Genomic DNA, 16,604 nt, shown 5'->3' on the forward strand with positions numbered 1-16,604 from the left:
TAATGGGTACAGTATAAGGGAACAAATCTTCAATCAAACCCACTCCATTCCAATTTATTCCGTTCCGGCAAATTCCGTTCTCATCCAATACTCTCTTAGGCTCAGAGCCGTAAATACCATAGACTGTATACCATGTCCCTTCAAACTCTCTCTCTCTCGCTCTCTCTCATCATCTAAGTGGTGGTTACCCAAGCCTTCCCTCTTCATTATCCCCCAGTCTCCCATCAGTATGCCACTCACTGGCAAATTACCCACACTTCTCAGTACCTCGCAAAACGCCACATCTGTCAACACGGCTGTACCCAAGGCTTAAATAGAGCACGTCCCAGGAATCCGATACCACCCTGGCATCCTCCGCGCAAAACACATCAGCAAGTTGTCACTTGTTAAAAAACAAAAGAGCAAAAATGAGGAATGTCAGCGTTGTTTTCCACTGTAAGATTGGGTGTTAATTTATGCATTGCTGATGGCATCTATTTAGCTCATTTGAGGTCTGCCCACAGGATTAAACACTTGAGATCTCTCTCTCGTAGGGTGGTCTGGTATCAAATTAGTTCTGTGGTTAACCTGAAATACAATACCCACAATCCCTCACTCTTAAACTAATCCCACCTGTTGAGATTCCATGAAAAGGTTTGTTGCTTCCCTCACTCCCTCGTTTCTTTCTCGCTCCCTCCTATGCTACTTTCTCTCTATTCCTTTTTACCTCTTTCCTCTCCTTTCTTCTCCTCTTCTATTCTCTCCTTCATGAGTCTCAGCATCGGGCCTTCTGTGGGGTCAGTCTTGGCAAGGCAACAAAGCCTCAGGACGCACACACGCAGGCACGAGACACACTGCATTCAATTAACTCAGAACACTCAAAGCATCTCTACACACACTCAGAACCCCCGCTGACAGATCTCACACCGGTTGGATTCTCACACAGAGAACCTGAGCTCCACTTCACAGTGTATGACAGATCTGTGCTGTCTTAAACATTACCATCCATTTCCTTTAGTCTCATCACAGAGCCAGTGTCCTTCCACACCGCTCCCCCACGGCTCAGAAAATACAAAGAGAAGACGATAAGCTTTCAATTAGCCAGAGCTCTGGGGAATTTTCCAGCTGTATTCACACACTCTGTGAGATTGACTCTGTGCTTCACATGTGGGGACCAGAGGAACTCCCATCTGGGTTTGGCTTTGTCATAGACATACAAGAAKAATTTTTTTTGCTGCCCTCTTCCTAAAACTGTAGCTCTCCGGGAAGACGGGAAACAAACTCAAAGTTTAATGGATGTGATGGAAGTCGAAGATGGCTTGATGAATGGTCTTACAGTATGAGGAGAGTGGGAGATGTATTCTTCAGTAAGCAATCAAACACACCGGTACGCAAACACCAAAATGCAGGTGTGCGCAAAAACAATCGAAGCCATTGGGAACATCAGTTAATACAGACATTACATTCATATGTTTCGTAAAACCGACATGACCTTGTAGTACATGGTTCCATCCTGCTTTTGCAGAATTTAAGTTTTTTCCAAGTACCCTTTTTCCACTCTGTTCAAACTCTTCATCAGCTCATCAGCTATTTGACAGTAATACAACACAAACAAGACTGTTTCTCAGTTAGAGAAGAAGAGAAACACTATTTATAAATACATATAAACTGGGAAAAGTAGGGAGACATTTTGTTTCTCTTTTTTTGGAAAGAGTACATCATCATTAAAGCCCTCTCATTTCTCATGAACTCAATATCCCATGCTGCAGTGGACACAGCGGTACCTGCATTCAAAACCCATTAGAGCTTATTCTGGAGCTGCTGACCTCTACTCCCAGAACTCGTGAGAAGTGGCAAGCGGGCTAGAACCGGTTTGATTTGGGTGCTTAGTACGACCGGGTCTATTTTCTAACTGGACTGGTGGTGGGAAAAGCGGCTGCCGTCCAAAATCAAGGTTCCCACAGATTGACGAAGAACGGTAAGGGCCAAGGGTTCTGGCGAGAGTCGTGATGCATCCCTTCTCACACTGAGGACCATGATTAACTCAATGACAAAGAGGGACAGAGTGAGAGAGGGGGGAGACAGATATCTAGGAGAGAAAAATAGAGAGAGAGAGAGAGAGATAGAGATAGAGATGGAAGAGAGAGATATGGAAATGAGATGGGAAAAGAAAGAGATGTGATAGAGAGAGAGACAGAGAGTGAGAGAGGAAGGGAAGGGAAGGGAAGGGAAGGGAAGGGGGAGAGGCAGAAGAAAAGTGAGTGAGTCTCCCAGTTAAGGTAGTTTCTCATACAGTATAACTCTTCAGAGACTGTTCTCTGTTTCTCCACACACCATCCAGTTCCCACAGCGGAGGAACTCTCTGTGGAGCCAAACCTCTGTTACGACGGAGACCCATGAGGATCAGTGACGAAGGTTTGACTCAGAAAATACTCACAGAAACACTCACTCTATCAGATCCATCTAGATAACTTTTTGGGGGGACAATATGTTTTTGATTGTTTTTCTACAGAACTCAGTCAAGTTTAATCTCCCACAAATCCACATTCATTCATTCTCACAGAGGGATCCACGAACAAAACACTAAGGCAAAAAATGTATCCAAAACAAACAAAAAAACTTTCTTGTAATTGATTGAATGACACTAGAGATCCATCCTAGTAGACATGTTCAGAATTCATGATGCCACTTTGGAACCAGGACTTAAAGATGTTATCAAACGTTGGAGGTAAGGTGGGGTTATTCCGGGTGATATTGGTTCTTTCCACCTCATGAATTTATGTACATTTTCCCAAATACGAATGGAATTAAGAATCATTGGATTGTCAGTTTTTTTTCTTCAATGCCTTGGACCTGAAGTAGTGAATATATTGTAGATTATACGGTATTACATTTGTGGCTTCGATAGTCCTCCATGCAGTTGTGCAGCCCAGTAATACATTTTCAYATGAGGTAGTCCAAGAGCTCCAGCTCTATAGGGTAGTCATCTAGACACATACACTTAATGCCCTTGTGCGGAGAGACACAGTGTAAGTGCTTAGTTCGAAACAAAATGCTGGGAATTGCATGGAAATCCTGCTCTCATCTTTGAACGGACAGTCCAGTTATTGTGGAATATTGTGCAAGTGAAGTGCAGGTGAATAATTATGTTTGGCAATTGCATGCACTTCTCAATGTAGAACTCTTATGTTGAAGCACTCTACTTCACACTACGTGTGTCATCAACTGCACAACTGAGTCACGATCACATAGGCTTAAATGAATTTGAGTTGAGGAGAAACAGAAATTAGTAATCCAAGAAAGATGTTAATAAATTAATTAGAAGCAGCACAATTTTATGGATAAAAAGAGCCTCTCCATTACCAGCAAGACTACTGCAGGACAGACAGTCAGACTGTAAGTTTCATAACCAAGACCATGGTCATGGGGTTTACTGACCAAGACCACAACATCTAAACTCTTCATTCTGACCATTAAATGGGTTGGAGTTGTTCTTTGTGGATTCCTTCGTTTCATAATGTCCACATAGCTTCATATTTTCTTACCAAATTACCCTTAATTTGATTTGGCCACTTTCATTGAGAAATTTCAGAAAATAGAACATTTGAAACAGAGTGAAAAGCACATCTGTGTCAGTGCWTTTCACAACACAACACTGACACACTTTATTAGGTTCTTGTATGAGTTKGATTWTTTTTTTTTATTCTTTWTTTTTCAACTTGATATATTTGTGCATAATCGGTGACACGGGACATCAACTGAATAGAGAGGAAGAGAAAGAAAAGGTTTCCCAGAAATGTATTGGGATGAAAACCGTCCACACGGTGGAATCGTTTTTTTCCTGAGAACCGATACACGACACTGTCCTCTTTCTCACACAGTAAACTCTGAATAACAATCACATGTCCATGATCACTGTCCATGATCACATGTCCATGATCACATGTCCATGCGAAAAACTAGTGCTCCCTTCATACTACAGGAAATTAACACACACTCCTAGTCTGTGCTAGGCTCTTCTCGGGCCTCCCTCCCTCCATTACCCTGGAGTCTAGAGTAGAGTGGGGGTAAATGAGGCGAAAAGGGGAAACGGGGATCCCTACGGATCAGGTCTCTTTTCACTTCCTGCATGAGAATTGAACATGCTCTCTCTTTAGTTCACATACACAATCTCTCTTTCTTTTTCTTTCTTTCTTTCTTCTTTCTTTCTTTCTTTTTACATCTGTGTGCACAGGCAGTGAGTACAATTATGATGTCTGTTTTGAGTCACATGGGAAGACAAAGGCTTGTTAAAAACTGGATCTTTCCTCCTTTCAATAATGCTTCCCAGTGGAACTGCTATACAGAGGCCATTTCAATTTCAAATATCATACTGTATGTTTACTGTTTATTGTGCATAACCTTTTCGTAGCTGTCTATTTACCACCAAAGAAACCATGCTGGTACAAAGACAGCACTCAACGAGCTGTATAGGACCATAAGCAAACAAGAAAATGCACATTCAGAGGCGGCGCTTCTTGTGTCCGGTGATTTTAATGCAGGGAAACTGAAATCCATTTAACATCATTTTTACCAGCATGTCACCTGTGCAACTAGAGGCAACACAACTCTAGGTTACCTTTACTCCACACACAGAAACGCAAGGCTCTCCCTCGCCCTTCCTTTGGCAAATCTGACAATAACTCTATCCTTCCACCGGCTTCATTAATAAGTGCATCGACGACGTCGTCCCCACAGTGACCGTACGTACATATCCCAACCAGAAGCCACTGATTACAGGSAATATCCACACTGAGCTAAAGGCTAGTGCTGCAGATTTCAATCCAGATGTTTATAAGAAATCCCGTTACGACCTCCGACAAGCCATCAAACAAGCAAAGTGTCAATGCAGGACTAAAATCGAATCCTACTACGCAGGCTCTAAAACTATCCCGGATTATAAAGGGAAAACAGCTGTGAGCTACCCAGTGATGCAAGCCTACYAGGCGAGCTAAATTCCTTCTATGCTCGCTTCAACACTGAACCATACATGAGAGCACCAGCTGTTCCGGACGACTGTGTGATCTCGCTCTCTGTAGTCGTTGTAAGACCTTTAAACAGGTAAACATTCACAAGCCTGCGGGGCCAGAAGGATTACCATGATGCATACTCAGAGCTTGCGTTGACCAGCCGGCAAGTGTCTTAACAATTTTAACCTCTCTCTGACCCAGTCTGTATATTACCTACCTGTTTCAAGCAGACCACTAAAGTCCCTGTGTCCAAGAACGGCAAGATAACCTGTTTAGCACTTTCCTGCAGTCAATGACAAAAAAAAAATGTTATCAATATTTCATAATTAATACAAAAATTTTACAAATTATAATGAAAATCCTGTGTTTTATTGTCAAACAGTTTTGTTATATTTCAGTCTTCTGTGATGCATATAAAGTGTAATATTGGGATGCAAACTGAATTTAATAAATGTAAACTCTATACCTGACATGGTACAGATGTCTTTGTTTTTAAGCCCATAACCATGTGTGTGAGGTGTATACTTTTGTTTCAAAGTAGATTTGTTTAACTTCTTTGATATAGGGGGCAGCATTTTCACTTTTGGATGAATTGCGTGCCCATAGTGAACTGCCTCCTACTCTGTCCCAGATACTAATATATGCATATTATTATTACTATTGGATAGAAAACACTCTGAAGTTTCTTAAACTGTTTGAATGATGTCTGTGAGTATAACAGAACTCATATGGCAGGCAAAAACCTGAGAAAAAATCCAAACAGGAAGTGAGAATTCTGAGAGTGGTCGATGTTAAAGTCATCGCCTATTCAATTCCCTGTAATATATGGATCTGTTTGCACTTCCTACGCTTTCCACTAGATGTCAACAGTCAGTAGAACATGGAATGAAGCTTATGCTGTGTTGTGGGACCGGATGGGAGGTGTTTGAGTCAGTGGTCTGGCAGAGTGCCAGTTCTTGGTCAAGCACTTTCCTCATGATATCGTCATGCGTTCCATTACTTATAGAGACCGAAAAGAATGCGGTTGGAACGTTATTGGATATATATGATAACAACATCCTGAAGATTGATTCTCTACTCAGTTTGACCAGTTTATTCGACTTGTAATATAACTTTTTGAAGTTTTCGTCCGACGTTTGCCTGCATCTGCGCGAGCGTTTGGACATGTGTACTACACATGCTAGCAAAATTAGCTAATTGGACATAAGTAATGGACATTATCGAACAAAACAACAATTTATTGTGGAACTAGGATTCCTGGCACTGCATTCTGATGAAGATAATCAAAGGTAAGGGAATATTTATGATGTAATTTTGTATTTCTGTTGACTCCAACATGGCGGAGAAATGTTGTTAAATCTGAGCGCCGTCTCAGACTATTGCATGGTGTGCTTTTTACATAAAGTTTTTTTTAAATCTGACACAGCGGTTGCATTAAGAACAAGTGTATCTTTAATTATATGTAAAACATGTATCTTTCATCAAAGTTTATGATGAGTATTTCTGTTATTTGACGTGGCTCTCTGTAATTACTCCGGATATTTTGGAGGCATTTCTGAACATGGCGCCAATGTAAACCGAGATTTGTGGATATAAATATGCACATTATCGAACAAAACAAAAATGTATTGTGTAACATGATGTCATATGAGTGTCATCTGATGAAGATGTTCAAAGGTTAGTGATTAATTTTATCTCTATTTCTGCTTTTTGTTACTACTATATTTTGCTGGGAAAATGGCTGTGTTTTTCTGTGGCTATGTACTGAGCTAACATAATTGTTTGGTGTGCTATCCCCGTAAATCCTTCACAACATGTGTAGCTTTAATTTGGTGTCTTTCATGTGTGATTTCATGAAAGATTGATTTTTATAGTACTATATTTGAATTTGGCGCGCTACATTATTTCTTGATTTTGGCCAAGTGGGACGTTAGCGTCCCACATATCCTAGAGAAGTTAACACTACCAAGAATTACTCGCCCCTTTGCACTCACATCTGTAGCCTTGAAATGCTTTGAAAGGCTGGTAATGGCTCACATCAACACCATCAACCCAGACACCCTGGACCCACTCCAATTCACATACCGTCCCAACAGATCCACAAATGATGCACTCTCTATTGCACTCCACACTGCCCTCTCCCACCTGGACAAGAGGAATACCTATGTGAGAATGCTGTTCATTGAATGCTGTTCAGCGTTCAACACCATTGTGCCCTCCAAGCTCATCACTAAGCTCAGGACCCTGGGACTGAACACCTCACTTTGCAACTGAACCATTGACTTTCTGAAGGACCGCCCCCAGGTGGTGAGGGTAGGCAACAACACATCTGCCACGCTGACACTCAACACGGGTGCCCCTCAGAGGTGCGTGCTTAGTCCCCTCCTGTACTTCCTGTTCACCCACGACTGCGTAGCCACGCAAGACTCCAACAACAGTTTGCTGATGACCAGTGGTGTAAAATACTTAAGTAAAAATACTTTAAAGTACTACTTAAGTCGTTTTTGGGGGTATCTGTACTTTACTTTTACTGTTTATATTTTTGACAACTTTTACTTTTGCTTCACTACATTCCTAGAGAAAATATTGTACTTTTTACTCCATACATTTTCCATGACAACCAAAGTACTCATTACATTTTGAATGCTTAGCAGGACAGGAAAATAGTCAAATTCACACACTTATCAAGAGAACAAGTAGTCATCCCTTCTGTCTCTGATCTGGCGGACTCACTAAACACAAATGGATCTTTTGTAAATAATGTCTGAGTGTTGCCCCTGGCTATCAGAACATTTTAAAAACAAGACAATTGTGATGTCTGCTTTGCTAAATAATAGGATTTTGAAATTATTTATACTTTTATTTTTAGCAATTATATTTACTTTTGATACTTATTTAAAACCAAATAATTTTGTTAATTTTACTCAAGCAGTATTTTACTGGCTGACTTTCACTTTTACTTGAATAGCTTTCTATTAAGGTATCTGTACTTTTACTCAAGTATGAGAATTGGGTACTTTTTCCACCACTGCTGATGACACAACGGTGGTAGGCCTGATCACCGACAACAATGAGACAGCCTATAGGGAGGAGGACAGTGACCTGGCAGTGTGTTGCCAGGACAACAACCTTTCCCTCAATGTCAGCAAGAGAAAGGAGCTGACCGTGGACTACAGGAAAAGGGGGGCCGAGCACGTCCCTATCCACATAGACGGAAGCTGTAGTGGAGCGGGTCGAGAACTTCAAATTCCTCTGTGTCCATATCACTAAAGAAATAACATGGTCCACACACACCAACACAGTCGTGAAGAAGGCACGACACCCCCTTTTCACCCTGAGAAGGCTGAAAAGATTTTCATGGGCCCTCAGATCCTCAAAAAGTTCTACAACTGCACCATTGAGAGCATCTTGACTGGCTGCATCATCGCTTGGTATGGCAACTGCACGGCATCCGAATGCAAGCCGCTAGTGCATGCAGCCCAGTACATCACTGGGGCCGAGCTCCCTACCATCCAGGACATCTATACCAGGCGGTGTCAGAGGAAGGGGCTAAAAATTGTCAAAGAGTCCAGCCACCCATGTCCTAGACTGTTCTCTCTGCTATCGCGCGGAAAGCGGTACTGATGCACCATATCTGGAACCAACAGGACCCTGAACAGTTAACCAAATACCTACCCGGAGTATCTGCATTGACCTTTTTTGCTCTAACTCTTTTGACTCATCACCTACGCAGCTGCTACTTTACCCCTACAAATTACCTCGTACCCTCTGTACATTGACGTGGTACTGGTACCCCGTGTATATAGCCATGTTATYATTACTCATTGTGAATTTATTCTTTGYGTTATTATTTTTATAGATTTTCTTTTTTACATTTCTCTGCATTTTTAGGAAGGGCCAGTAAGTAAGCATTTCACTGTTAGTCTATATCTGTTGTTTACGAAGCATGATTTTGAATGAATTTGATATCCTTTGATTCTGTTCTCCTCTGTAGACTATCTGCTCCTTTGTAAATGCAGCTCGATGCCACTCAAGGGTGATCTGTAGACCGAATGACACATCTTCTAATCACTGAGGACTTACTCAGAAGGATCATTCCCAACCTATCCTAGGCCTAAGATAAAACAGACAACTGTAAACACCTACAACCACAGGATAACAACAACAAACACCCCTGATTACAGGAGCAAAATCATCACCAAAATCATTCTGCTCTTCTTTCTTTTCTTGACTCCTCTTCATCATTATCACTGCCACCATTAGTGTGATTGCAAAGCAACACACAACATTTGTCATACTCCAATTATTATTCATATTATTCCCACCACCACTCCTCCTACAGCTTTAATGCGAAACATTACATTTCAAAGTTATAAAGTGCAGAGAGGTCTAACTTGTTGGTTACAAGTTTTATTTTTGATACTCATCATACTTTTTGAAATAAAATCACAGAAATATGCTCATTTTAATATAGAGGTCTACGGTGACCAAAAGTTTTGGAACTGTGCTATTCATACACATTTTAAGCTACACACTACAAACCAACTATAAAATGTGCAGAACACTCCAAATTACAAACAACTGAAACTACTGACCACAACTACTGACCAAAACTACTGAGCACAACTATTGACTACAACCACAACTACTGATCTCAACTACTGAACACAACTACCGACCAAAACCACAAAACTACTGACCAAAACTACTGAACACAACCACACAAATACAGACCACAACTACCAACCACAACTACACAACTACTGATCTCAACTACTGAACACAACTACTGACCAAAACCACAAAACTACTGACCAAGACTACTGAACACAACCACACAACGACTATCCACAACTACTGACCCCAAAACTACTGAGCCACACAACTACTGACCACAACCACACAAATACAGACCGCAACTATTGGCCACAACCACACAACTACTGACTACAACTAATGACCAAANTACTGAGCCACACAACTACTGACCACAACCACACAAATACAGACCGCAACTATTGGCCACAACCACACAACTACTGACTACAACTAATGACCAAAACTACTGACGACAACCACATAACTACTGATCACAACTACTGAACACAACTGCTGACCAAAACAACACAACCACTGACCAAAACTACTGACGGCAACTACATAACTACTGATCACAACTACTGACCACAACTACTGACCAAAGCAACACAACCACTGACCAGAACTGCTACAACACAACCACACAACTACTGACCACAACTACTGACCTCAAAGTTACTGAGCCACACAACTACTGACCACAACCACCACACAAATACAGACCGCAACTATTAGCCGCAACCACACAACTACTGACTACAACCACACAACGATTGACCACAACTACTAAAGCACACAAACACTGACCACAACTATTGACCACACCTACTGACCACAACTACTGACCACACAAACTGAACACACCATCTGACCACAACTACTAACCACAACCACACACCTACAACTACTAACCAAAACTACTGACCACAACTACTAACCACAACCACACAACTACTGATCACAACTACTGAACACAATGCTTGCCCTCAAAACTACTGAACCACACAACTACTGACCACAACCATATAACTACTAACCACAACTGCTGACCAAAACCACATAAATACTGACCACAACTACTGAACCACACAACTATTGACCACACCAACTGACCACAGCTACTGACCACACCAACTGACCACAACGACTGACAACAACAAAGACAACAATTGCCACAGCTAATGACCACAACTACTAACCACACAACCACTGACAACAACCACACAACTACTGCCCACAACTACTGCCCATAACTACAGACCACAACCACACAACCACTTATACAACTACTTACCCACACAACTACTGACCACAAATACAGACCAACACTAGTGAAGAAAACTACTGACCAAAACTACTAAACACAACCACACAACTACTAACCACAACTACTGACCCCAAAACAACTGAACCACACAACTACTGACCACAACCATACAATACAGACCACATAACTACTGACCACAAATACTAGCCACACAGCTACTGACCACACAACTACTGAACCACACAATTACTGACACAGCCACATACCTACTGAACCACGCTACTACTGACCAGAACTACTCACCACAACAACACAACTACTGACCAGAGCTACTGACCAACACTGCTGACCATAACAACACAATAACTGAGCTTAACAACTGACCACACAACTACTGACCACACCACTACCGAACCACACAACTACTGACCACAACTACTGACAACAACCACACAAATACAAAAAAACAGCAGACCATAGTGACTGACCACAACTACTGACCACAACCGCATATCCAATGATCACAAATACTGACAACACAACTACTGAACCTGTCACGTTCCTGACCTGTTTCTGTTAGTTTTGTATGTGTTAGTTGGTCAGGACGTGAGTTTGGGTGGGCAGTCTATGTTTTCTGTTTCTATGTTGGTTTAAAGGGTGACCTAATATGGCTCTCAATATAGGGCAGGTGTTTTTCAGTTCCTCTGATTGAGAGTCATATTAAGGTAGGTGTTTTCACACGGTTTGTTTGTGGGTGGTTGTCTCTGTGTCTGTGTCTATGTTACACCATACGGGACTGTTTCGTGCGTTCGTCATTTTGTGTAGTCATTTTCCTGTTCGTGTTTTCTTCGTGTTTCATGTAAGTTCGTCGTCCAGGTCTGTCTACATCGTTTTGTTGTTTTGTAATATATCAAGTGTTCTTCGTGTGTTTAGTTCGTCTTGTAAATAAATCACTATGTATTCACAACCCGCTGCGCCTTGGTCGAATCACTACTCCTCCTCTTCGTATGAAGAGGAGGAGGAACACCGTTACAGAACCACGAAACTACTGACAAACACTACTGACCGCAACCACACAGCTACTGACCACATAACTACTGTATACTGACCACAAGTACTGACCACACATCTACTGACCACAAGCACACAATTACTTACCACAACTAGTGACCACAATTTCTGAACACAACCACACACTATCGACCACAACCATACCACTACTGACCATAACTACTGACCACGACTACTGATCACAACCACACAACTACTGACCACAACTACTGATCACAACCACACAACTACTGACCACACAACTACCGCCCACAACTACTGACCACACAACTACTGCCAACAACTACTGACCACAGCCACACAACTACTGACCACAACTACTGACCACAGCCACACAACTATTGACCACAACTACTGACCACAACCACATATCCAATGACCACAAATACTGACAACACAACTACTGAACCACAAATATACTGACAAACACTACTGATCACAACCACACAACTACTGACCACACAACTACTGCCCACAACTACTGCCCACACAACTACTGCCAACAACTACTGACCACAGCCACACAACTACTGATCACAACTACTGACCACAGCCACCACAACTATGACCACAACTCTGACCACAACCACATATCCAATGACCACAAATACTGACAACACAACTACTGAACCACAAAACTACTGACAAACACTACTGATCACAACCACATAACTACTGACCACGCAACTATTGTATACTGACCACAAGTACTGACCACAACTACACAGCTACTGACCACACATCTACTGACCACAACCACACAATTACTTACCACAACTCGAGACCACAATTGCTGAACACAACCACACAACTATCGACCACAACCACACAACTACTGTATATTGACCACAAGTACTGACCACAAGTACTGACCACAACTACACAACTACTGACCACACATCTACTGACCACAACCACMCAATTACTTACCACAACTACTGACCACAACTACTGATCACAACCACACAACTACTGACTACACAACTACTGCACACACAACCACTCACAACAACCACTCACAACAACCACACAACTACTGACCACAACCACACAACTGCCGACCACACCACTACTAATAACAACTGCTGACTACAAATACTGACCAAAACTACTGACCACAATTACCAATCACATCTACTGACCACAACTACACAACCACTGACCACAACAACTGACAACAGCCACACACCTGCTGACCACAACAACAGACCACAACTACTGACCACAACCACAACAACTGGCCATAACTACTGACAACAACCACACAACTACTGACCACAACTACTGATCACAACCACACAACTACTGACCACAACTACTGACCACAACCATAGAGGCCTGTACTATTTTGATGTACGCTTTCCTATTCAATGGTAAATACCTTTTCCCTTTTCGATGATTTCCACAACTAGTGACCACAATTGCTGAACACAACCACACAACTATCGGCCACAACCATACCACTACTGACCACAACTATTGACCACAACTACTGATCACAACCACACAACTACTGACCACATAACTACTGACCACAACTACTCCCCACACAACTTCTGACAACAACTACTGACCACAACCACACAACTACTGACCACAACAGCTGACCACAACCACACAACTATTGACCACAACTACTGACCACAACTACACAGCCACTGACCATAACCACACAACTGCCGACCACACCACAACTACTGACTACAACTACTGACCAACACTACTGACCACAACTACCAACCGCATCTACTGACCACAACTCCACAGCTGCCAACCACAACTACTGACCACTACTACTGACCACAACCACACAACTACTGGCCGCAACCACACAACTGCTGACCACACCACTACTAACCACAACTACAACTACTGCCCAAAACTACTGACCACAACTACCAACCACATCTACTGACCACAACCACACAACTACTGAGCACAACAACAGACCACAACCACACAACTGCCGACCACAACTACCGACCACAACTACCGACCACAACTACCGACCACAACCACACAACTACTGACAGCAACAACTGACAACAACCACACAACTGCTGACCACAACTACTGACAACTACTGACCGCAACCACACAGCTACTGACCACAACATCTGACCACAACAGCTGACCACAACCACACAACAACTGACCACAACTACTGATCGCAACCACACAACTACTGACCACAACTACTGACATCAACTACTGACCATAACAACTACTGACAGCAACTACTGGCCATAACTTAGAGGCTTATAGTATTTTGATGTACGCTTTCATATTCAATGTGGAATACCTTTTCCCTTTTCAATGATTTCCCACAAAAACAAGTGTAGTTTTGCAAAATCTGAACAGAACTTCAAGCGGAGGCTACCACGATACTTAACAATTCAAAGCCTGCATATTTCAGCTCCTGTCATCCTAATTGTACTTTTTGCAACCTGCAGAAAGAAGGTAGAATTGGACCACTGCAACACAACGTTTTCTAAAATTGATGCGAAGAAGCGGCACCACTGTCAATAGTGACTGGTGCTTTGTTGTAGGATGTATTAAATTACAAATTCTGATTTTGGATGTAGATCCAATGTTGATGATTTCTTACCGAAATACCGCACTGAGCGACTCAGAAACTGGATGGTCGTATTCTTTGGGGGGGGGATTTATTTTATACCATAAGAAAGTGAAATTTCCTCACTAAATTGCATTTTCTTGCACTATGAGCCTGTGCCTGGGTGGACACCCTATAAAAAAATACATTGCCTAATCATTGTGGAATGGATACACAAATGTGGTTGTTTGAACCTGTTAAGACAGCGATGTGCACGTTCCAATGATCTAATGATCCAACGTGACAGTCTTGACGGGATGAATGGAACAGTAGGAAAAATGTCTGATAGCGGGCTTAGGAAAAGCTTTTTTTGTAGGCTATTCTTACATCTTTGGAGAGTTGTTCATTACCAATGCCACTGTCTGCTTTCCCACAGTGACAGTGCCATTGTAAAAATGGCCCGCTCTACTGTATAAAATATATAGTAGCCTGACAACATTGAGTTAAAGCAATGATTTTTGACTGTCCACTGGAGGGGCCACTAGTTTTTAGGATAGTCTACAGTATAGCCTACAATGTTTAAGACATTATCCTATTTCATTTTATACCCTATCATGCACAGTTGCATGATTTCATTAGTAATTGACACCGAGAGCAGAGGCGATCGATATATGCAGCATTGGTCATTCAATGTTTTAGAGAATATCTCCGACCAATGGTGTGCCTGTTATGATCAAATAAGTATCTAGTTTTGCCTATTGTTAATTATTGAATGTGGAATGGCTAATTTGCCCACTCTCTTCGAACACTCCCTTTTACTGTTCCGCTAAATATTGGTGCAAAGTTTGTGTTGGTCGGAGCAGACGCACCTTGGGGTGATGCCAAATTACCAAAACGATATTTGGTCATGTTTTTAGTGCTGCGTGTCACTGTTTAGAGGATCAAATTGGAGCCCAATGACATCTAGCTACATAATTTTCTAAGGCGTGATCTCTACTGTTAACTGCATCTTACGGACAAGTTGTCAAGCCTGCATGTGTATTTATGGTGACGCCAGGGGTGATAATAAGGCAGGTGTGTTTCAATTTCAAGACAAGGACGGTTAAATCTGTCTCTTTCCACTTTTAACTTTTCTGCGCTACGGATACCGAATACGGGTTCACGTTCCTAAACAACCGCTGAATTGCAGGGCGCCAAATTCAAAAATATTACTAAAAATATTTATAATCATGCAATCACAAGTGAAATATACCAAAACACAGCTTAGCTTGTTGTTAATCCACATATCGTCTCAGATTTTGAAAATATATTTTACAGCGAAAGAAATCCAACCTTTTGTGAGTGTAGCTTTCAATGCTATAACAGCTTAGCCTTATATTAGCTTGGTTAGCTTGGTCACGAAAGTAAGAAAATCAATAAAATGAATCGCTTACCTTTGATAATCTTCGGGTGTTTCCACTCACGAGACTCCCAGTTACACAACAAATGTTTTTTTTGTTCGATAAATATTACTTTTATCACAAAAAAATGCCATTTGGGTTGCGCATTATTTTGAGAAAACAAAAGCCGTGTTCCGTTCGACAAATCCCAAAAAGTATCCGAAATGGTCGTAGAAACATTTCAAATGTTTTTTCTAATCAAACCTCAGGTTGTCTTTAACAAACATAATCGATAATATTTCAACCGGAGCATAACCTATTCATTAAGAGAGAAAAGGAAAATGGTGAGCTCCTCCCGCGCGCGCAGGAAATATTCCGAGGACACCTTACTAGTTTTGAAAAAACTTATTTATTTATTTATTTATTTATTTATTTATTTTTCAAAATAAAAGCCTGAAACTATGTCTAAAGCCTGGTCACAGCCTGAGGAAGCCATTGGAGAAGGAATCTGGTTGATACCCCTTTAAATGGAGGTTAGATGGGCCAGGAAACAAAGATTTAAAAAAAAAAAATACAACTTCCGGGTTACTTTTTCTCAGGATTTCGCTTGCAGAATAAGTATTCTTATTCTCACAGACAATATTTTGACAGTTTTGGAAACTTTGGAGTGTATTCTATCCTAATCTGTAAATTATATGCATATTCTACGATCTGGGCCAGAGAAAATGTCCGTTTACGTTGGGCAC

Source organism: Salvelinus sp. IW2-2015, linkage group LG9 (genome assembly GCF_002910315.2).
Source record: "Salvelinus sp. IW2-2015 linkage group LG9, ASM291031v2, whole genome shotgun sequence".
In the NCBI taxonomy this organism is placed as follows: domain Eukaryota; kingdom Metazoa; phylum Chordata; class Actinopteri; order Salmoniformes; family Salmonidae; genus Salvelinus; species Salvelinus sp. IW2-2015.